Genomic DNA, 24,292 nt, shown 5'->3' with positions numbered 1-24,292 from the left:
TTTGATGAAACCTCTGTATGACTTAGTCATTCTGTTTTACACAGTATTCTTACACTTGCTTCAGGGAAAGTAGCATTACCATCTGCATATACAACTCAACATAAATAGAAATACTTGCAAATATAAAAAATGCTAAACTGAGTTGCTTGATTAATTTATATGTTAAGTTGCTGAATCCTGCAAATGCAGTGACTGCCTTCTTTGCTTGTAGTACGCTAAAAACAGTGCTGTGGTTTGTAACGATTCTGCAGTATATTCATATTTTTTCTCAATGTTACCAAATATGGCACAATACTATCGGAGGGTACAAAGATGGACAACTTCAAGTCTTTTACGCAGCAAACAAAGACATGGCGGGGCAAGCATCATGAAGATCAGTCAGAAGCTCGTCTTTGGTGGAAAACCTGAGAGGAAAATTCAAAAAGGAACATTTTATGTAGTTCAGTGTGCTCTTACACTTTATAACAAACTAAAAGTGTGATGTTTTATTTTAGGCAGAAAAGTAACTACTATGTTTTTGTAATATTCTGAACCGCACAAGGATCTAAAATTAACATAAACAAGTTGATTGAAAGACAGCCAATGATAGTGATTCCTGGTGGTGCCAAGAGTGGTGGAAGAGATGCAAATGTGTGTCGATGTGAGACAGGAGGCAGTAGATTGCCAGATGTGGGAGCTGGACTGTGTGAGCGACCAGGAGACAGCTGGTGCAGCCACTACAACATGGCTCAGCGAAAGAGGATGTGAACCTGGCCCCACCTGAAACTTTCACTGTAGGCATTGCTTCCACTATCATTTTGGAGAGTCCATTCAGAATTAAGGGCTTAATCAGCTCTTACTGTCCAGGTTGCACGAGTACTGATCTCAAAAGTAAAGATGCCTACCATTCACTGCACTACATAATGGAGATGATCCCTGTAGATTCAGAGATTAGCTGAAGAACACTTTATTAACTGACACTGCAGAAATGGTTCTTTTAATAATAATAATAATAATAATATTTATTCAACATTACATGTTTGCTGGGAATATATTATTCAGAAAAGCTATCTCAACCAGTGAATTTTCATCTTCTTAAAACATAGTAAATTACTGACTCTGTCCATTCTATAAACTTTCTCTCAAAACATTACATGGGAAACCATATCAAGAGCAACATTGACCTTCCAACTACCTAGAACTGGGAACACAGTAATTACAAACCATAACTTAACTACCTTACATACATTTCACTACCTTCATTCTGTCATTTTTGTCGTTTATTGTTGGAGCTGTAAATGTTAATTTTTTCCACAGTATTTCAGTACTAAAATTAGAAGTTTTTATTATTTTTATCTCATTATGCATATATGGACATGGCTCCTTCCATGTAGTTGAAAGTTACCTTTCAGTAGACCAATGAATTGTGGTCTTATTTGGCACAAGGGTAGTGTCACAACAAGATATTTTTACTTGACAACGAGTCCACTACAAGAGAGTGCGCGTGGAAGAGCAGGGGACAGCTGCAGAGAATGAAAATGGGGAAGACTGTGGCCCGGCCAACTGCCATTGGCAGAGATTTTTACTGCGGAGTTTACAACTCCCAACAAAGTGGGAACAGGGAGTGCCACCTGGCTACTTAAGAGCTAGCTTTTCTGTCATCATTAACTTTGCTTTGAACATGCAGATATTTAAAACCAGGTCTGGTAGCCATAACATTGTTGTGAACAAAAGGAAAAGGTGCTTGGTGCATTATAGGTTGCGATTTAAATATAGTGAGCGTTAGTAAACGATACAGGTTTTGTAACATATGTATGTATTTCTGGACAAATCCTGCAGTGCTACTGCACTAACTGCATTTCTTCTATAAAGGGACAATATGAATCGTATTCGTAAGGTGTGGTGGGGGGGGGGCTGAGAGACTACTTCTGCTTATAATTTATGTTACATTTGAAATGCAAATCCATCCGTTATGTTGCTGCTTCTGGTGATAAATTAATGACAAAAAAAATTATCCACACGTATCTTCTGAGGCACGTAATTGGAACTCTTATCTACTTATTCAATATATGGCTCCACATAGAAGCTTATATTCTTGAGGACATCAAAAACTAACAATGTTCTGTTCATCTTACTGTGAACAACAACTGAGGACTCTGAAAATGAGTGTGCATATATGAGCTTTAGACAAAAGAAATGGCTGCTATGTGAGACTGACTATCAGTGACACTAATATTAACAAAGTTTAATGCTTTTTACAGAAAACCAAGCAGATCCTACACAATTCATCTTTTGTGCACTGTTCCAATTATGGCTAAAATAAAAATATATACTATGTGTTTTGAACAATGTATCAGAAATAAATTCCAGGCACAGGGAATGTAAAACAGATAATGCATGTTTTGTATGTACAGTATTTGTTTATTCACACGTATAAATCACGTACAAAATTTGTGTTAATAAACACATTTTCTGTGATCGTAACAAATATTTCACAGGTTCTCTCGATTTTCTTCTCATTTTCTCCACTAGGTAGGAACACCTGAAAATCAGAATTGTAGTTTTCAATATAAGTGATAATAGACACATCAAAAGAAGTTTTGCATCAGCCCGGTTCCCAGAACACCTGAAGATAGTCGTTGACTGTGGATATTGTATCACAGACACAGTCCCTTTGACTGTTCTGAGATATCATTAAACCCACCCAAAGATGTAAAACAACCATGCATGAGCAACACCTATTAGACGGAGGGGGTCAGACAGCCGATCAGTTCCAGCCATTCCATCAGGAAGGAGGTACGCGGCTCGTGTTTTCTGTAGGTCAACCACGCCTAGACAGTCAATACCATGGCTCAATCACATTTTCATTGTTACTTTGTGCCAGGAAGGGCTCTCAAGAAGGGAAGTGTCCAGGCATCTCGGAGTGAACCAAAACGATGTTGTCCGGACATGGAGGAAATAGAGAGAGACAGGAACTGTCGATGACATGCCTCGCACAGGCCGCCCAAGGGCTACTACTGCAGTATACAACCACTACTTACATATTATGGCTCGAAGGAACCCTGACAGCAACGCCACCATGTTGAATAATGCTTTTTGTGCAGCCACACGACGTCATGTTACGACTCAAACTGTGCACAATATGCTGCATGATGTGCAGCTTCACTCCCGATGTCCATGGTGAGGTCCATCTTCGCAACCACGACACCATGCAGGCGCAGTACAGATGGGCCCAACAACATGCCGAATGGACTGCTCGGATTGGCATCATGTTCTCTTCACTGATGAGTGTCGCATATGCCTTCAACCAGACAATCATAGGAGACATGTTTAGAGGCTACCTGGCCAGGCTAAACACCTTAGACACACTGTCCAGCAAGGTAGAGGTTCCTTGTTGTTTGGGGTGGGGGTGGGGGGCATTATGTGGGGCCGACGTACCCTGCTGGTGGCCATGGAATCTGCCTTAACAGCTGTACAAAACATGAACGCCACCCTCCGACTGATAGTGCAACCATATTGGCAGTATATTGGCGAGGCATTCGTCTTCGTGGACAACAATTCACGCCCCCATCATGCACATTTTATGAATGACTTCCTGCAGGATAATGACATCGCCCGACTAGAGTGGCCAGCATGTTCTCAACACATGAAACCTATTGAACATGCCTGGGATAGATTGAAAAAGGCTGTTTATGGATGACGTGACCCACCACCCGCTCTGAGGTATCTATGCCGAATCGCCATTGAGGAGTGGGACAATCTGGATCGACAGTGCCTTGATGAACTTGTGGATAGTATGCCACGATGAATACAGGCATGCACGAGTGTAAGAGGATGTGATACTGAGTAACAGAGGTACCAATGTGTATAGCAATCTGGACTACCAACTCTGAAGGTCTTGCTTTATGGTGGTACAACATGCAATGTGTGGTTTTCATGAGCAATAAAAAGGGCAGAAATGATTTTTATGTTTATCTCTATTCCAATTTTCTGTACAGTTTCTGGATCTCTCGGAACCGAGGTGATGCAAAACTTTTTGATTGGAGTATAATCTTAAGATATGGAATTATTATAATCAGAACAACATAATTAAATACAACTAGCCGCCTCCCCCCCCCCCCCATATATATAAAAAAAACAAAGATGATGTAACTTACCAAACGAAAGTGCTGATATGTTGATAGACACACTAACAAACACACACACAAAATTCAAGCTTTCGCAACCAACGGTTGCTTCATCAGGAAAGAGGGAAGGAGTGGGAAAGACGAAAGGATGTGGGTTTTAAGGGAGAGGGTAAGGAGTCATTCCAATCCAGGGAGCAGAAAGACTTACCTTAGGGGGGAAAAAAAGGACAGGTATACACTCGCGCACACACACATATCCATCCGCACATATACAGACACAAGCAGACATGTGTAAAGGCAAAGAATTTTGTTCCATTATGGGGAGCTATTTGATGAGTTGTGATAATACTTTGTACGTGTAACATTTGATCAGAACTACAGAAGCTGATTCTAATGGCCATTGGAATCATGACAAATATGGCAGTTGAAGACTTAATGCTTAAAACAGAGATTGTGGCACGCCTGACTGCATTTCATCTGTCACGCTTAAGAGGAATCAGAAACAATAGCACCAACGCTTTGCTATGCACAGTGTTTACTTGTAGATTGCATCAGTGACTGCAGCCTCAGTTAAGTGTGATCCTCAGATCAGTTGGACAGCGACATACTCAGAATTTTTACAAATCATTGTGGAGAAATGACTAAACAATAATTACTATATGTCTGAAGTTGTGATTAAATTGGAACACTTTTCAAGCAACGGCTCATTTTTTTGCAAGATGGTCAGTAACATACATTTGATGTCTAACACTGACAGTTTAAAAGGAATCTCTTGTTTGGCCACAAAATGTCATTGCTTTTGGCTTTGGACAATGTCCTACATTTATCTCCACCTGTACTGCCAACCCAGTTGGTCTCAATAAGAAAGTACCTCCCCCAGCCTAACACGGGGAAACATATCTGTTGGGCTTCCTTGTATGGTCGATTAACTCATTAGCACAAATGCAGCTGTATTGTCATAGACCAAAATGTTCATTTCACTACAATAAAAATTAACAATTAGAAAAGTTGACTGCTTGTAATCTCCAACAAATCATCAGACACATTGAACCAACACAATGTAGTGACAGATAATTTTGCCTACTGACTGTACTGGGCAAAGTATATAGACAGTTTTTCAAGCAGTTTCCTCAGATTCATAATATAGTGACACACACAAATAAAGCAGATGGACCTAGACAAATTCAACATCATTACTTTGATTTGCAACTAACAATGTCACTCTTAACAGCAGCCCATGTGGCTTGCAGGAGTGACCTATTCAACAGCACTGAATCAGTATAGAATTTGTGCAAGGATGATTTTTAGTTTTTAGAACAGGCACTGTTGATCATGCACAACTGTGTGAAGTTATTCAAAACTAATTCACTGCAAGCATGTATTACAAGCCTATGTAGGCACACAACAACAACAACAACAACAACATTGGTCTTGATTTTTTGTCTCATTTTTCCCCTATTGCAGGAATTCAAGTAAAATTTTGACCATTAGGTGATGAATTTAGTGGACTATGATGTAAGAACATAGACAGTGTGAAATATGGAGGTTTGGGTCGATCCATGGAGTGTGCACAGATAGCCAAAGTGGTTAAGGCGGGCACTCACAATAAGCGGGAAACGCGGGTTTGAGTCCTGGTCCACCACAAATTTTCATGTCACTATTGGACAGTAGATCTAAACATAGTATAGCTTACGTCAAATATGGAGATTGCTGGGTTTGTAACCAACAATCAGATAAGGCCACATTTTTTACTCGGTGTCTGGTGGTGTGGGCTTTGTCAGTAATAATCATGTGTGACTGTAGTACCAGGCTTCAGGTTAAATAACTAAAACACAAACTGTATGGAAACATAATTTTAATGATACGAAATTGGTCACATATTGTAAAGTCTGAAAAATAACATCTTAACTGTCCAGTAAAACGAGTTGATTTACTTCAATTTCATGTCCTTCAATAGGCAATTCATTCAAACACATACATTTAGGTAGTGGATTGTCAGGCAATAAACTACTGTTGTTCATTACTTCTTCATACCACTTAACATTTCCAATCTCATTCTACTTCTCACCATAGTGTTTTGCTAGTAATGCTTGCATGTCTTGTATCCTAGACACACTTACTTTTACTCCAATCTTAAGTTCTTTAGGGTCAGTGTCTATTGGTTTTTCCTCTGCTTTCATGACACACAAAGATTGCTCAGTTTGAAAGTTATAGTTTTGTTCATCACTGACATGTACTGACTTTGGTTTCTTGGCCAAAACTGATTTTTTGACTTGTGAAATCTTGGATTGGCCCAATCCTTTCCTAAAAGTTTGATGGTTCCATGCTTACTAAATTTATCAAGGTGCTCTCCAGGCTGCACAATCTTATCTTTTTCTTAATATTTTTTTCAAGTGCACCAAAACTCTATCACTTGGCATATAAGAGTGCCCTGTGACAGAAAAAGAGTTCAATTTTTTTGCTCTAATATTTTGTTCCTTTTAGTCAAGATTGTATTTTTGTTTTGGTCTGGACACCCACCTGCTATAAGCTGTACAGTGTCTTTGCCTTCAAAATAGCTGGTTTTACATTTACATTCAAGTTCCTCATATACTACAGAGGCTCCTTTTTTTGACGACTACTTTCCTTCATGTTCTGTCCAGCTTGATACATTCTCTTAAAGCAGAGTTCCAGGTCCACTAGAACATCCAGAAACCACTGCCAAATTATAGTAATACAGCAGCCTTGAATATTATGTGCTTTGATCTGGAAGCTCTGGAAATAGTATATTTTTTGTGAATCATATGAAATTACAGCTACCTTATCGTCTAATTTCTTTGCGACACGAAAAAATCTTGATGCAAAAGTTGTGTGTATGAATAATTCTGTTTTCAGTTTGTTGTAGATAGATGCAGAATACACTGGTCATCAATATGTCTCTAAAAATGTCATGAACTTGTGAGGTCACATGGTAGAACTAAGCCTTGTGATTGGTGCCTAGTGGAGGTGGCTGTTTTGTCAGCAACATATTTTATTCTTGGCTGATTTTGTAACCAAGACAAATGTTTAAAAATGATCTTAAAATGCTTCTGCCCATTTTTATCATTATAGACTACCAGTATTGGATTCCCTACACTATTCACTCTTGAAATCTGTTATTATCTCAAACTGTATAAAAAATGGAGTTGGCCATCTATGGAACTAGGCTACAGAAATAATTGAAAAACACAAATATTTGAGATTTTTCAATATGTATTCGGGACGGTGTCTACTGGATGGGTAGTAGCAGCAGCATCAGTAGCCCACATCTGGGAGTGCTCAGATGTGGCTTAGCGTCCACACAACACATGCACTCCCCCCCCCCCCCCCCCCCCCCCTGCTCCATTTTTTTTAGATACACGAATAATCAATAGTGCACTGTATTTTGTACAGCTGTGGCTAGTCAATTGTGTCTATTCTTTCAGACATACAAGTGAGTGTTACAAGTCTAGGCAGGTACATGTTGATAACAACATCGGTTTCAATTTCTAATTCTCTCATTCATCCTAGTCCAAGTAATGTTGCATAAGGTGATGTATTTAATGGACACCGATATAAGGATGGAGGTTTGGGTCAGTCCGGGGTGCGTGCTTGGGCAGCTGAAGTGTTTAGGGCAACCACTCACAAAAAGCGGGAAATCTGGGTTCGAGTCCCAGTCTGGGACAACTTTTCATAAGTCACTATTAGGTAGTAACTCTCTACCTAATACAGCTGACAAGAAGAAATTCAGTCAGCAAATTAGTCTTGATGAGTTTTAGATTAAAGGAGCAGGCAAATATTTTACACCTTCTCAAACATATAAATGAAGTGGATGGGTTTTTGAGAAAGATACGCAAAAAAATTGTCATATTCCTTCATTCAGTGTGAATCAATCAACCTACACTGAAGAACTCACACTGTAAGATGGAGCAATAAACAGCACATTAATTGCTTACATTTGCACTTATTGTACTGTGCGTATTATAAGCCAAAACAATGCTATATTCAAAGACGTTTTATTAAGATATTATTTTCTGATGCTATTATTTCGGCTACATGGCCAATGTCAAGCTACCTGCAAACATATGGAGTTGTTAGTGCATCTATCAATGTTGGTTGCTAACTATTAACAATTTCATATAAATGTGCTGTAGTACTTACTTCCATAACACTTTGTTAACGCTGCCACAGTCTAATATGCTGTATAGCTACTTCTTGTAGGTGTAGTGCAGACATAATTGTTGTTCTCTAGATATGCAACATTTCAGTAGTGGAATTTGTTAATGATGTGTTATAGAAGTAAATACTACATCAGATATAAGTAAAATAGTTATTAGTTACAGACAGACATTGATAGATGCAGTACCAACTATTATGTTTGCAGATGGCTTGGCAATGACTATGGAGCCAAAAAGGTTTTATAGCATCAGACAATAACATCTTAACACAAAAACTTTGAATATAGCAGCATTTTTTTGGCTTATTATACACATAACGTGTTTACAAGACACCTGTAATATATTAACTGTGTTGAAGGGTACAGTGGTGGATTAGCAAGACATTCACTAGCCCAACCAGTTGTTTGTACAAAGTCTTTGAGTAGCGTACTGTTACTTGTGGAAATTCACATGCAAGTTAGTATTTAATTTGAATTGTCTCCAGAATGTCTTCTTAACACAAGTATTATGTACAAACACAAGTATCATGTACACAAAGAAAAATTTTCTGTCTTGGTCACACTTTACTATTCCTTATTTTGATTACTCATTTCAGCTAATTGCCATCATCACATCTGTCATAAGAGGAAAAATAAAACATGGTATATACAATTATTTGCCCACATTACAAAAACATTTTTCATAAGAAGCGTTAAGTACTTATGGTATGCACATTATTTCAATAAATCATAAAAACGAGAAATGATCACAAAAAAATAGGCCACAAATACAGTAATAAACATGAGTAATACATACCGAATACTTCAAATCATCAATACAATGTAAATCATCAAATAGCATGTTCTCTTACAGGGGCAGGTGCATACCGGCAGCAACACAGTCACCAGTAAGGAAGTAAATTATTCAACAGCCACCAGGTGGTGCTCAAGGCACACTGCCAATGCACTCTATCAAACATGCATAAAATTAAAAATCTAATACATTAAGTAATGATTAACAAGACAAACCAATATGGATTAATACATGTGCATCTATATGGTTCTCGTGAGATTTTAACGAACTTTATGTAACATAAGATTTGTAGAACATATGTGCAAAATATTGCAGCACCAAATGCAATAGTCAACAGCAGAATATAATACAAAGCAATGACACAATCATAGGACAGTTACTCCAAGGCAATCAGTCCACAATCCCAATAGAGCCAATACAAATTGCATGGAGGTAATGCGGCTGGCTTGACAAGTAACTGAATGTCATAACAGATCATAAAACATGTCTCAAAACCAATTTTTACTAAAATATGTCTGCTCTTTTAGCACTCATTGTGACTGCCTTTTTCTGTGAGAATATATGTTGAGTTCTTCCAAAGTAATTGAGTACATGGCCTGTGGGTGCTTTGAGTGCGATTTGAAGGCTTTCTGTAATAGGGTCTGGATCACAGTTCTTGGAATGGTTCCCCAAATCAATCTTGTCAGATCATGCGTATGCTCCCTATACCTTGTTACAAAATTCCATCCATTTGACCTCTATTAAATTTTTCTCAGTCCCTACATTTGAGTTTATACATTCCATACCTCAAAATTTGTTTTCATTATTTTCTACAGAATGACATGATATCTAAATTTCTATTAGTACGAAACCCAACTTGTTAGATGATTTTTTAAATGGTTTCATGACCTTACAAAGTGGGCCATTATACAGGGTGCCCCAAAAGGAATGACCGGAAGAAGGGCTTAACACCGACAAATTGCATACTAAATTACTCAGAAAAGACAGAGGTTTATAAAAATCCATCATAAATGTTCAATAAGTCCTCCATTGGCTGCACGGGCGACATCTAGCTGATAGCCGAATTCATCCAGAACTGAGCGTAAGGTGTCTGCTGTCACTGAAGCTACAGCAACTGATATTCTGGTTTTTAGTTCATCAGTGTCAGGAGGTAAGGGAGGAACGTAAACACATTGTTTAACGTATCTCCACAGGAAGAAATCACATGGTGTTAAGTCAGGGGACCTAGGAGGCCGAGAGTATAAAACCTGGTCTCGCTGTCCTGCATGCCCTATCCAACACTGAGGTACGTTGGCATTGAAGAAACTGCACACACTGTTGTGCCAGTGCAGTGGTGCTCCATCTTGCTGATAGATGAAACTGTCAGAGTCAAGTTGTGGGAATAACCAGTTCCGTAGCATTGCAAGGTATGATTGTCCTGTTACGGTTTCTTCCTCAAAAAAGTATGGTCCATAAACCTTGCTTTGCGAAGCCACAAAAAAAATTCACTTTTGGTGAATCGAGTTGGTGTTCAATTGTTTCATGAGGATTTTCGAGCCCCCATATACGCTCATTATGACAGTGAACCTTAGCACTAATATGGAAAGTTGCCTCATGGCTCAATATCAAATGTGACATAAAAGTGTCATCTTCCATGTCCTCTAGAATAGCATTGCTAAAGTCCACTCACTTCACTTTGTCAGTATCTTCAAGGGCTTGTAACAGTTGTAATTGGTACTGTTTGAGGGCTAAACAACGCCCTAACACACGCCACACTGTCACGAGTGGTAATGCAAGTTCTCGGCTAGCACGACGTGTAGACTTGTGGGGGCTCCACTCACATGCTCATTGGATTTGTTCCACTGTTTGTTCATAAACACGTGGCTGGCCAGGATTTTTGCCTTTACAGAGGCACCCTGTTTCTTCAAACTGTTTATACCACCATCGAATGTTCTTTGGTGATGGTAGTTTAGCACGAAATCGAATATGAAACGCCCGCTGAACTGCAATCACTGATTCACTGACTGAGCACAAATAAATTCAATAACACAATCCACCTTCTGTTGCACGGAAGCCATATTGCACAAGACTGGCTGCATGCTCCAGGTCAGTGCTTGTAGTGACATCTAGTGGATTTTTTCTAAAACTCTAGACCATGCCGATTACATTTAGCACTGTTTCAGTCACCTAGTGACATTTGTCTCAATATTATTACAAGTTAAAATTGGGTCATTCTTTTTGGGACACCCAGTACATCATATAGATAAACTTAGTTTTGGTTGCTGTTTCTTTTTCATGTCTCCTCTTTCTAACTTTAATCTTTCTGTACAGCTCCAATACACTAAAACCATTAGCCATCGCTACCTGTGTAATTACATCTAATTCTCTTTCAACAGCAACATTATTAAGAGGTTATTTGAGGAAAGTCTTTTATCACTGACCTAAAATAAGCCGATTTGTGGGAATCTGTATGACACAGGCTGCATCAATAATCACATCTGAAGTGGTTGGTTTTCAGAAAGTATCAACAGAGTGTGTCCCATTATCTTCCTCTAACAAAAGATCTAAAAAGCTTTCTTCTTTTCAAATCTCTACTGCGAATTTAATTTTTGGTTGCATCCACTTAAATTTCTTGGCAGTGTCATTAATGTCCCAATGCGTCCCTTCTACAAAATTATGACGACACTTGACCTATCTATGATGAAAAATCATTCTCTGAAAATATCAGGTTGTACTCACATTAGCCCCTTAGATATTTAATTAATGAAAAATCATAGGACACTATGAACACTTTCCAAAAACCAACCACTTTAGACATCATTATTAGTGCAGACTCATTTCACCCAAATTCCTACAAATGGGCATTTTAGATCAATGATGAACACACTCTTCGAATTAACTCCTGATAATGTTGCTACTGAACATGAATTAAATATAACTACACAGGAATAGATGACTGATGGTGTTAAAAGATGTAGTGTATAGGGGGTGTAAAGAAAGATTTAAGATAAAAGGAAAAACTATGAAAAGCAAAAAAGAGACCAAAACTAAGTTTGTCGCTCATCTCAAAGTTGGATTTTGTTACCAATAGAAATTTAGATAAAGGGGTGCAGCATTCCATACAAAATGATGAAAACAAATTTTTGAGATATAGAGTGTATAAGCTAAAATGCAGGGATTGCAATAAATTTTATATAGGCCAAACTTGCAGGAATTTTGCAACAAGGTTTAGGGAGCATATGTACAAGCCCAACAAAAGTGCTTTAGGGAACCATTTAAATTCCAACAAGTGTAATCTAGACCTTATTACAGAAATTCTTAAAATCCTATACAAAGCACACAAATGCCATGGACTCCATAGAAATAAATACATATATGTATATGTGGGCACTTCAAAAAGTAGTAGCAAACTATCAGTATTAAGTACAAGTAAAACATCATGCATTTGAAACTCACAGGAAGTGAAATGCATTCTTTAAAAAATCTCCGACATACATGAAAGATTGCATTACAAGCTGAATAAGAAAGACAGTTGAAACAAAATGGCTGTGTCCCTAGCTGTGTGCACCATAGAAGAAAAGTGAGTAGAAATACGAGTTTTGTGGTCGGAGGGCGTAAAATCTCAACAAATCCATAGAAGGATGTTGGAAAGGTATGGAAATAGATGCATTAGTGAGAGAAGAGAGTACACGTCAGTAGATGTCTTTAAAAGTTGATTTATGTCAGTCACAGAACAGCAACGTTCTGGTCGTCACTTTACGACCGTTCCTGAAAAGAATGCAGGAAACTCTGATGCTACGATTCGTGAGAACCAGTGCTTTTCTGTAGAAGTTTTAGTCAGGAAACTGAGTATCACTGTCGATCTGCTCAGACCACTATTAATGAGGTTCTCAAGTACCACTTATCATGTGCACGATGTGAGCCCAAGATGCCCACAAAATGACACGTGTTCAGGATGCAACATCATATCTGATGCAAACTGGAGGACAAGGTTTTCTGACACGTACTGTCACAGGAGACAAAACCTGGGTGCATCACTATGAACCTGAAAGCAAAAGACAGAATTCAGAATGGCAACACCCATCTTCTCCAGCCAAGAAGGACTTCAGGTCGCAGCCGTCTGCCAGAAAGTTGCTTTTCATCCTTTTCTGGGATATGAATGGGCTGATTTTGAAGCACTATGAGCAAAGGGTGAAACAGTGAAAAGACCCAGTACAATGACATGTTGGGGACTGAGCTAAAGCCAGAAATATAGAGCTGTCGCACAGGACTTCTGTCTAGAGGCATTTATCCGTCATGACAATGTACGCCTCCACACCACAGCTGCAACTCTTGCTGTCATTTGGAGACTGAGATTTCAGGTCATACCACATCCTCCGTACAGTCATGAACTCGCTGCTTTGGATTACCATGTGTTTGGACCCCTGAAGGATGCTCTCAGAGGACGATGATTTGAAAGTGATGATGAATTTAAAGAAGCGGTGCACTCTTGGTTGTGGGCACAACCGGAAATCTTTCATTCAAATGGAATAGAAAAGGTGGTTCATTAGTATGAGAAGTGTATCAAAATGGAGTGGTATTATGTTGAAAAAATAAAATCTTGTTTGTATCTGTAAGGGAAGTATATGCTTCACAAAAAATAGTTTGCTGTTACTTTTTGAATCACCCTCATACATAGATGTGATATAGTGACTATAAATTATCAATCTTGTTGTTGTTGTTGTGGTCTTCAGTCCTGAGACTAGTTTGATGCAGCTCTCCATGCTACTCTATCCTGTGCAAGCTTCTTCATCTCCCAGTACCTACTGCAACCTACATCCTTCTGAATCTGCTTAGTGTATTCATCTCTTGGTCTCCCTCTACGATTTTTACCCTCCATGCTGCCCTCCAATGCTAAATTTGTGATCCCTTGATGCCTCAAAACATGTCCTACCAACCGATCCCTTCTTCTAGTCAAGTTGTGCCACAAACTTCTCTTCTCCCCAATCCTATTCAATACCTCCTCATTAGTTACGTGATCTACCCATCTTATCTTCAGCATTCTTCTGTAGCACCACATTTCGAAAGCTTCTATTCTCGTCTTGTCCAAACTAGTTATTGTCCATGTTTCACTTCCATACATGGCTACACTCCATACAAATACTTTCAGAAAGGACTTCCTGACACTTAAATCTATACTCGATGTTAACAAATTTCTCTTCTTCAGAAACAATTTCCTTGCCATTGCCAGTCTACATTTTATATCCTCTCTACTTCGACCATCATCAGTTATTTTACTCCCTAAATAGCAAAACTCCTTTACTACTTTAAGTGTCTCATTTCCTAATCTAATTCCCTCAGCATCACCTGATTTAATTTGACTACATTCCATTATCCTTGTTTTGCTTTTGTTGACGTTCATCTTATATCCTCCTTTCAAGACACTGTCCATTCCGTTCAACTGCTCTTCCAAGTCCTTTGCTGTCTCTGACAGAATTACAATGTCATCAGCGAACCTCAAAGTTTTTACTTCTTCTCCATGAATTTTAATACCTACTCCGAATTTTTCTTTTGTTTCCTTTACTGCTTGCTCAATATACAGATTGAATAACATCAGGGAGAGGCTACAACCCTGTCTCACTCCTTTCCCAACCACTGCTTCCCTTTCATGCCCCTCGACTCTTATAACTGCCATCTGATTGCTGTACAAATTGTAAATAGCCTTTCACTCCCTGTATTTTATACCTGCCACCTTCAGAATTTGGAAGAGAGTATTCCAGTTAACATTGTCAAAAGCTTTCTCTAAGTCTACAAATGCTAGAAACGTAGGTTTGCCTTTTCTTAATCTTTCTTCTACGATAAGTCGTAAGGTTAGTATTGCCTCACGTGTTCCAACATTTCTACTGAATCCAAACTGATCTTCCCCGAGGTCCGCTTCTACCAGTTTTTCCATTCGTCTGTAAAGAATTCGCGTTAGTATTTTGCAGCTGTGACTTATTAAACTGATAGTTCGGTAATTTTCACATCTGTCAACACCTGCTTTCTTTGGGATTGGAATTATTATATTCTTCTTGAAGTCTGAGGGTATTTCGCCTGTCTCATACATCTTGCTCACCAGATGGTAGAGTTTTGTCATGACTGGCTCTCCCAAGGCCATCAGTAGTTCTAATGGAATGTTGTCTACTCCCGGGGCCTTGTTTCGACTCAGGTCTTTCAGTGCTCTGTCAAACTCTTCACGCATCTCCCATTTTGTCTTCATCTACATCCTCTTCCATTTCCATAATATTGTCCTCAAGTACATCGCCCTTGTATAAACCCTCTATATACTCCTTCCACCTTTCTGCCTTCCCTTCTTTGCTTAGAACTGGGTTGCCATCTGAGCTCTTGATATTCATACAAGTGGTTCTCTTCTCTCCAAAGATCTCTTTAACTTTCCTGTAGGCAGTATCTATCTTACCCCAAGTGAGACAAGCCTCTACATCCTTACATTTGTCCTCTAGCCATCCCTGCTTAGCCATTTTGCACTTCCTGTCAATCTCATTTTTGAGACGTTTGTATTCCTTTTTGCCTGCTTCATTTACTGCATTTTTATATTTTCTCCTTTCATCAATTAAATTCAATATTTCTTCTGTTACCCAAGGATTTCTATTAGCCCTCGCCTTTTTACCTACTTGATCGTCTGCTGCCTTCACTACTTCATCTCTCAGAGCTACCCATTCTTCTTCTACTGTATTTCTTTCCCCCATTCCTGTCAATTGTTCCCTTATGCTCTCCCTGAAACTCTCTACAACCTCTGGTTCTTTCAGTTTATCCAGGTCCCATCTCCTTAGATCCCCACCTTTTTGCAGTTTCTTCAGTTCAATCTGCAGTTGATAACCAATAGATTGTGGTCAGAATCCACATCTGCCCCTGGAAATGTCTTACAATTTAAAACCTGGTTCCTAAATCTCTGTCTTATCATTATATAATCTATCTGATACCTTTTAGTATCTCCAGGATTCTTCCAGGTATACAACCTTCTTTTATGATTCTTGAACCAAGTGTTAGCTATGATTAAGTTATGCTCTGTGCAAAATTCTACAAGGCAGCTTCCTCTTTCATTTCTTCCCCCCAATGCATATTCACCTACTATGTTTCCTTCTCTCCCTTTTCCTACTGACGAATTCCAGTCACCCATGACTATTAAATTTTCGTCTCCCTTCACTACCTGAATAATTTCTTTTATCTCGTCATACATTTCATCTATTTCTTCATCATCTGCAGAGCTAGTTGGCATATAAACTTGTACTACTGTAGTAGCCATGGGCTTTGTGTCTATCTTGGCCACAATAATGCGTTCACTATGCTGTTTGTAGTAGCTAACCCGTACTCCTATTTTTTTATTCATTATTAAACCTACTCCTGCATTACCCCTATTTGATTTTGTATTTATAACCCTGTAATCACCTGACCAAAAGTCTTGTTCCTCCTCAATCTGTGTTTACAATAATCACGTACAATATTTACATTTCTGGACATACCATGGCATTATGTTTTTATGAAGAAGATATTGACATCTGCTAAACCAATTCTAAACTTCTGAAGATGACAGATTTATTTGTCAAAATTGGTAAGGAGTAATAAAATATAATTGCAACTAATGACTGAATTTTATTGTGAAAAGTATATACTACAGTTGCTGAAAATTACAGCCATGAATAAAATAATAGCTTGAGATATATTGTAACAGTAAAAGGCAGTCACAACGAATGATAAACGAATAGACACGTTTTAGTAAAAATTAGTTTTGTGACATCTTTTATGACCTGTTACGACATCTGAGTGCCTTGACACCAGCCCTCCCTCACCTCCACCTCATTTCTATTGGCTCACATGGCGTGTACACTGGCTGCCATGGAGTCATTTTCCTATGATTTTTATTATATCCTATTGCTGACTGTTTTCTGCTGTTGTTGGGCGTCATTCTAATCATTACTTAACATACTAGATTTTTAATTACATTTTATTCATGACTGATAAAATGTGCTGTCAGTATGCCTCAAGTACCATATAGTAGCTGTTGAATAATTTACCTCCTTAATGGGGACTGTAAGAGTATGTATTGTTTGACGATTTACATTGTATTGATGTTTGAAAGTATTTGGTGTGTATTACGCATGTACATTACTATATTTGTGTCCTGTTTTTTGTCAGCACTTGTACTTTTTATGGTTTACTGAAAAATGTGCATCCAAGAGTGAGTTATCTATTCTCATGAAAAATATTTTTATGACATCTGATTTCTTCCCAACATCACACCTATCCTTCCATGTCTCTGAATGTTCCAATGATACAGAGAGAATAAGTTATCCAGAACCGGCTCAAAATTTGGAGGTGACAAATTACGTGATGTATTAGACCGTGTCCTATGTGAGCAACAGAAGTGACTGACAGCGAGCGACTTCTGGATATGTGACACTCCAGCGACAAGCAACAGAATCGGGCGACAATCTTGGGTGTCCTGCGTGCAAGTGACCATGTCGCGCTACAAGATGGCTGCTTAGAGACAATCAGCTGTTTCTATAAAATGGCGCCCCTAAACTGTATAATACTGTAGTTGGAGAGTAAGGCTACAAAATTTGGTTTACTTAAGAAAATAACGTGAAAAGGAATGCTGTGCATGAAATTTACAAATGGAGGAATCTCCATGGAGAATTTCATAAATATCATCAACTATGAATATCACCAGACAAATTCTTCGAATATGCATCTACATCTAGATCTACATCCATACTCCGTAAGCCACCTGACGGTGTGTGGCGGAGGGTACCTTGAGTACCTCTATCGGTTCTCCCTTCTATTCCAGTCTCGTATTGTTCGTGGAAAGAAGGATTGTCAGTATGCCTCTGTGTGGGCTCTAATCTCTCTGATTTTATCCTCATGGTCTCTTCGCGAGATATACGTAGGAGGGAGCAATATACTGCTTGACTCCTTGGTGAAGGTATGTTCAAAACTTCACCAAAAGCCCATACCAAGCTACTGAGCGTCTCTCCTGCAGAGTGTTCCACTGGAGTTTATCTATCATCTCCGTAACGCTTTCGCGATTACTAAATGATCCTGTAACGAAGCGCGCTGCTCTCTGTTGGATCTTCTCTATCTCTTCTATCAACCCTATCTGGTACGGATCCCACACTGCTGAGCAGTATTCAAGCAGTGGGAGAACAAGCGTACTGTAACCTACTTCCTTTGTTTTCGGATTGCATTTCCTTAGGATTCTTCCAATGAATCTCAGTCTGGCATCTGCTTTACCGACGATCAACTTTATATGATTATTCCATTTTAAATCAATCCTAATGCGTACTCCCAGATAATTGTGGAATTAACTGCTTCCAGTTGCTGACCTGCTATTTTGTAGCTAAATGATAAGGGATCTTTCTTTCTGTGTATTCGCAGCACATTACACTTGTCTACATTGAGATTCAATTGCAATTCCCTGCACCATGTGTCAATTCGTTGCAGATCCTCCTGCATTTCAGTACAATTTTCCATTGTTACAACCTCTCGATACACCACAGCATCATCTGCAAAAAGCCTCAGTGAACTTCTGATGTCATCCACAAGGTCATTTATGTATATTGTGAATAGCAATGGTCCTACGACACTCCCCTGCGGCACACCTGAAATCACTCTTACTTCGGAAGACTTGTCTCCATTGAGAATGACATGCTGCGTTCTGTTATCTAGGAACTCTTCTATCCAATCACACAATTGGTCTATAGTCCATATGCTCTTACTTTGTTCATTAAACGACTGTGGGGAACTGTATCGAACGCCTTGAGGAAGTCAAGAAACACGGCATCTACCTGAGAACCCGTGTCTATGGCCCTCTGAGTCTCATGGACGAATAGCTCGAGCTGGATTTCACACGATCGTCTTTTTCGAAACCCATGCTGATTCCTACAGAGCAGATTTCTGGTCTCGAGAAAAGTCATTATACTGTAACATATTACGTGTTCCAAAATTCTACAACTGATCGGCGTTAGAGATATAGATCTATAGTTCTGCACATCTGTTCGACGTCCCTTCTTGAAAACAGGGATGACCTGTGCCCTTTTCCAATCCTTTCGAACGGTAGAGACCTACGGTACACCGTTGCAAGAAGGGAGCCAACTTCCTTTGCATACTCTGTGTGAAATCGAACTGGTATCCCATCAGGTCCAGCGGCCTTTCCTCTTTTGAGCGATTTTAATTGTTTCTCTATCCTTCTGTCGTCTATTTCAATATCTACCATTTTGTCATCTGTGCGACAATCTAGAGAAGGAACTACAGTGCAGTCTTCCTCTGTGAAACAGCTTTGGAAAAAGACATTTAGTATTTCAGCCTTCAGTTTGTCATCCTCTGTTTCAGTACCATTTTGGTCACAGAGTGCCTGGACATTTTGTTTAGATCCACCTACCGCTTTGACATAAGACCAAAATTTCTTAGGATTTTCTGCCAAGTCAGTACATAGAACATTAGTTTCGAATTCATTGAACGCCTCTCGCATAGCCCTCCTCACACTACAATTCGCTTCGCGTAATTTTTGTTTGTCTGCAAGGCTTTGGCTATGTTTATGTTTGCTGTGAAGTTCCCTTTGCTTCCGCAGCAGTTTTCTAACTCGGTAGTTGTACCACGGTGCCTCTTTTCCATCTCTTACGATTTTGCTTGGCACATACTCATCTAAAGCATATTGTACGATGGTTTTGAACTTTGTCCACTGATCCTCAACACTATCTGTACTTAAGAAAAAACTTTTGTGTTGAGCTGTCAGGTACTCTGAAATCTGCTTTTTATCACTTTTGCTAAACAGAAAAATCTTCCTACCTTTTTTAATATTTCTATTTACAGCTGAAATCATCGATGCAGTAACTGCTTTATGATCGCTGATTCCCTGTTCCGCGTTAACTGTTTCAAATAGTTCGGGTCTGTTTGTCACCAGAAGGTCTAATATGTTATCGCCACGAGCCGGTTCTCTGTTTAACTGCTCAAGGTAGTTTTCAGATAAAGCACTTAAAAAAAATTCACTGTATTCTTTGTCCCTGCCACCCATTATGAACGTTTGAGTCTCCCAGTCTATATCCGGCAAATTAAAATCTCCACCCAGAACTATAACATGGTGGGGAAATCTACTCAAAATACTATCCAAATTATCCTACAGCTGCTGAGCCAGGGGGCCTATAGAGACATCCAATTACCATGTCTGAGCCTTATTTAACCGTGACCTTCACCCAAATTATTTCACATTTCGGATCTCCGTCAATTTCCTTTGATACTATTGAACTTCTTATCGCAATAAACACGCCTCCCCCTTCACTGTCCACCCTGTCTCTGTGGTATACACTCCAATCTGAGTTTAGAATTTCATTACTGTTTACATCTGGTTTCAGCCAACTTTCTGTCCCTAATACTATGTGGGCATTGTGACCGTTTATTAAAGAGAGCAGTTCTGGGATCTATCTATAGACTTTCCTGCAGTTTACTATTAGCACATTAATATTGTTATTCCCTGTTGCAGCCGGCCACGGTAGCCGAGCGGTTCTAGGTGCTTCAGTCCGGAACCGCGCTGCTGCTACGGTCGCAGGTTCGAATCCTGCCTCGGGCATGGATGTGTGTGATGTCCTTAGGTTAGTTAGGTTTAAGTAGTTCTAAGTTCTAGGGGACTGATGACCTCAGATGTTAAGTCCCATAGTGCTCAGAGCCATTTGAACTATTTCCCCTGTTGCATTTGGCCTACTCCTCCCTTGCCGCGTTCCCGGAGGTGTCTTGTCGGGCCTAGGGAGGGAATTTTCTAACCTAAAAAACCCACATGTGCACTCCACACGTACTCCGCTACCCTTGTAGCCACTTCCTGCGTGTAGCGCATGCCTGACCTATTCAGCGGGACCCTACATTTCTCCACCCGATAGCGGAGGTCGAGAAATTTGCACCCCAGATCTCCGCAGAAATGCCTGAGCCTCTGGTTTACGCCTTCCACTCGGCTCCAAACCAGAGGACCGTGATCGGTTCTGGGAACGATACTACCCTGCGAGCGAGGCTTTCCACCTTCACCAACTCCGCCAACTGCCTGTATGAACTGAGGATGACCTCTGAACCCAGGCGGCAGGAGTCATTGGTGCCGACATGAGGAACAATTTGCAGTCGGCTGCACCCAGTGCTCTCTATCGCCGCCGGCAAGGCCTCCTCCACATCTCGGATGAGACCCACCCGGCAAGCATACAGAGTGAACACTGGCCTTCTTCCCCGACCTTTCCGCTGTTTCCCTAAGGGGCTCCATCACCCACCTAACGTTGGAGCTCCCTATCACTAATAAACCTTCCCCCCGTGTGCCTGCTTGGGCCTTGCTGAAGGAGCGGCCACATGTCCACTCACAGGCTGAGCGGGCGATGCCACACAGCCAGCCTCCACATTGACCCTCCGCCTCGTGTGCCGCGAACGCCGCTGAACCCGCCACTCCCCTTGGGGAGAGGGTGGCCCAACCGCGCCCAGTACCCACGAAGATGTCGCGACAGCAGGGACAGTGGGTGAAGCATGTAACACCTGGAGTGTACCATGCAACGCACCAGACTCCCCACTACCACTACACTCCGAAGCAGCAGCCTGAAGATGGCTGACAGCGGCCATCAACACGTTCAGCTGTTCGCGAACAGTGGCCAGCTCCTCCTGCGTCCGTACACAGCAGTCACACATCCTATCCATTCTAAGAAATCAATTTACTGTAGAGAGTTAATCAACTTTTAACTAGACTGCTAATTCACTAAAGGCGGCTGATAGTTCACTAAACTGTGGTTACTAGACACTTCTTGTAGAAAACAATGAAAATAGCACTACCTGTCTCTGGACTGTATTCAAAACAAACACTAGCACTACTGGCACTATGGCTGACTAAAGTGACTCTCTCTGACTGTATTCAAAACAAATGCGAAACCTATGGAGCACTATTACTAGCACTCGACAATTAAAGCTTCCAAAAGCAAAAACACACGGAAGAAGAAGTGACAAGTAAGAAAAATACAGTTAATACTTAAATTAACGTAGCTCGCTGCACAACAGGCATGATGCAGGCGGCAGTTACGATGACACTGACACTACTGGCACTATGGCTGACTAAAAGGACTCTCTCAGACTGTATTCAAAACAAATGTGAAATCTATGGAACACTTTTACTAGTACTCAACAATTAAAGCTTCCAAAAGCCAAAACACATGGAAGAGCAGAAGAGCATTCAACTATCTCATTAGTAAATTAAATACGAATGTTTTTTTACATGATCAAGAACTTTTAACTGCCAATAAATGCAGAAGAATGACTGACTAGATGACTAACTACCCTAAAAACACACATAAACACACAGCTTTATATCCAGAAACAATAGGTAACTGTTGTGTGGTGGTAGTGTTACAATTCGTGACTATGTGCTTCATAAAGGTCCGGGGTTCGATTCTGGGTTCCTCATATATTAACTGACTCAGTTACAAATCTGTATACTAAGTTTTATGCATACTGTTTACACTGCATCACTAAGTATATTTTTCAGGTCTTGCCAAAGAGCTTGATCTTTAAGTGTATATGCACCTATCCCAGTACATCACGCACGTTAAATCCCTAATAAATTACAATGAAACATGAAATTTTACATATATCTGATGTTGTGAACATAATTCATCAGCAGTCAGTGTTAAGGCCAAGCATTTCAAGTAATCTAAATAGTCTGTAAAAGTAAATGATACAAAGGCGTGTAGAATGTTTCTCTGATCTATTTGTTTCACTTACACAAATCATTTCATAAAATATTTGACCGAAATCTTTCATTTTTTTATTTTCAAGTTTTACTCAGAAAGCATGATCTCACTGACTCCTCGTTTGCCTTCCTAACGTACTTGATTCGAAGGAAGCCTTTTCGACACTTAAATATCGCACCAATGTATCTTTTTATGTGCAAAATAGCTAGGCCTTGAACAAATGAAATTTTTGACACTTCATTTAAATAGCTTGGCGCAGCTTTTCGTGAAATATTTCAATTTTTCCTCAACTCATTAATTAAGTCTTCGTTGTTACTCTGATTACTTTCAAGCACTTAAATATTTTCATGCAAAACTAAACCTCACACTGGTCATTTTGATACCCCGTTTACCTGTTTCTCTCCCTTTGTTTGGCTATGAAAATTCGGACAAAACCTCATGGTGTAATTTATAGGGAGTCTTGTTTTCGCTCTGCTCACGCGTTTACAAAAACGCTTCGAGTGTTCATCATACGATAAAATAGTCCTTTCTGCGTGCTATCATTTCCAAAAATCGTCGTTTCGACAGCTTGAACCGTTTATGAGATCCGACGATTTTTACGACCACTTGATTCCCGAAGCGCAGGAAAGGTTCGGCCGCGCCGCGAGCGATTCGTCCGCGGATATAACCAATATCTCAACAATGAAAAGAGATATCGTTCTGGTCTCAACTTTAAATGCAATTTAGATATAGTAATTACATTTCATACGAAATAATGTATGGCCTTCAATGAACTATACGGAGAGCCTAAGCAATGTGATTTTAACTCTGCAAATTCTTAAAAATTTCGTGCAGCTATGTACTGAATTTCGTGCTGCACAGTAACTATGACGAATAATGAAAATAAGTTCAGACCTTTATCGTTTAAAGATATCAAGCTATAAGATGCGGAAGAATCAAATTTTTTTCACCGAATAATTTTCGTAAAATCGGACGACAAACATTTCATAGCTGTCGTCGCGTCCGCTCCACTGCTTTGCCGAGAAGACAACGTGGCTGTCGCTCTCTGTCGCGCGTGCTGCAGCGACAAGATTCAAACCAGTTTGAATTCAAACATCGCCAGTTGCAGCGGAAGACAGGCAGCGACACAGATGCTGCTCACGTAGGACACTGCCGTAACCATACCGTCGGTTGTGTTCTGTCGCCTGAAGCTGTCGCGCGCTATCGGTCGCTTAGGACGCGGCCTAAGTGTGTGCAAAGAATGGTGTATCCCATGTTTTCACTTTTTGTCTCATGACAGATGCGATGACGGCAGTTAGTCAAAACTTGTAATCAAAATGAGAAATAACAAATTGTGACCAAGACAGAAAAATTGTGTGTGTGTGTGCATGTTTATGGTCGCTGACCTTAACAAAGATGACGTGCATGTTTTTTTGTTACGAGTATTGTTACTTTATAGACACATCTTGTACTCTTCATCATTATACTCAGGGTTGCCTACTGAGGATCGGGACGAATGGAGAAT

At 39.9% G+C, this 24,292-nt stretch overlaps 1 protein-coding gene across 1 annotated transcript in view; it reads right to left on the bottom strand.

Annotated features, from left to right (window-relative positions):
* Window positions 1-2,379: 2,379 nt before the first annotated feature.
* Window positions 2,380-24,292, bottom strand: part of LOC126416444 (RNA-binding protein 42-like) — a 351,434-nt gene continuing 329,521 nt past the window's right edge. Inside the window, exon 7 of the mRNA XM_050084170.1 lies at window positions 2,380-2,521. The gene's annotated coding sequence lies outside the window, so the exon portion shown is untranslated. The remainder of the gene's footprint in view (window positions 2,522-24,292) is intronic.

The sequence above is a fragment of the Schistocerca serialis genome, chromosome 8 (assembly GCF_023864345.2).
Source record: "Schistocerca serialis cubense isolate TAMUIC-IGC-003099 chromosome 8, iqSchSeri2.2, whole genome shotgun sequence".
NCBI classification, from domain to species: Eukaryota; Metazoa; Arthropoda; class Insecta; order Orthoptera; family Acrididae; genus Schistocerca; species Schistocerca serialis.
This window is presented reverse-complemented; position numbering and strand designations above follow the sequence as displayed.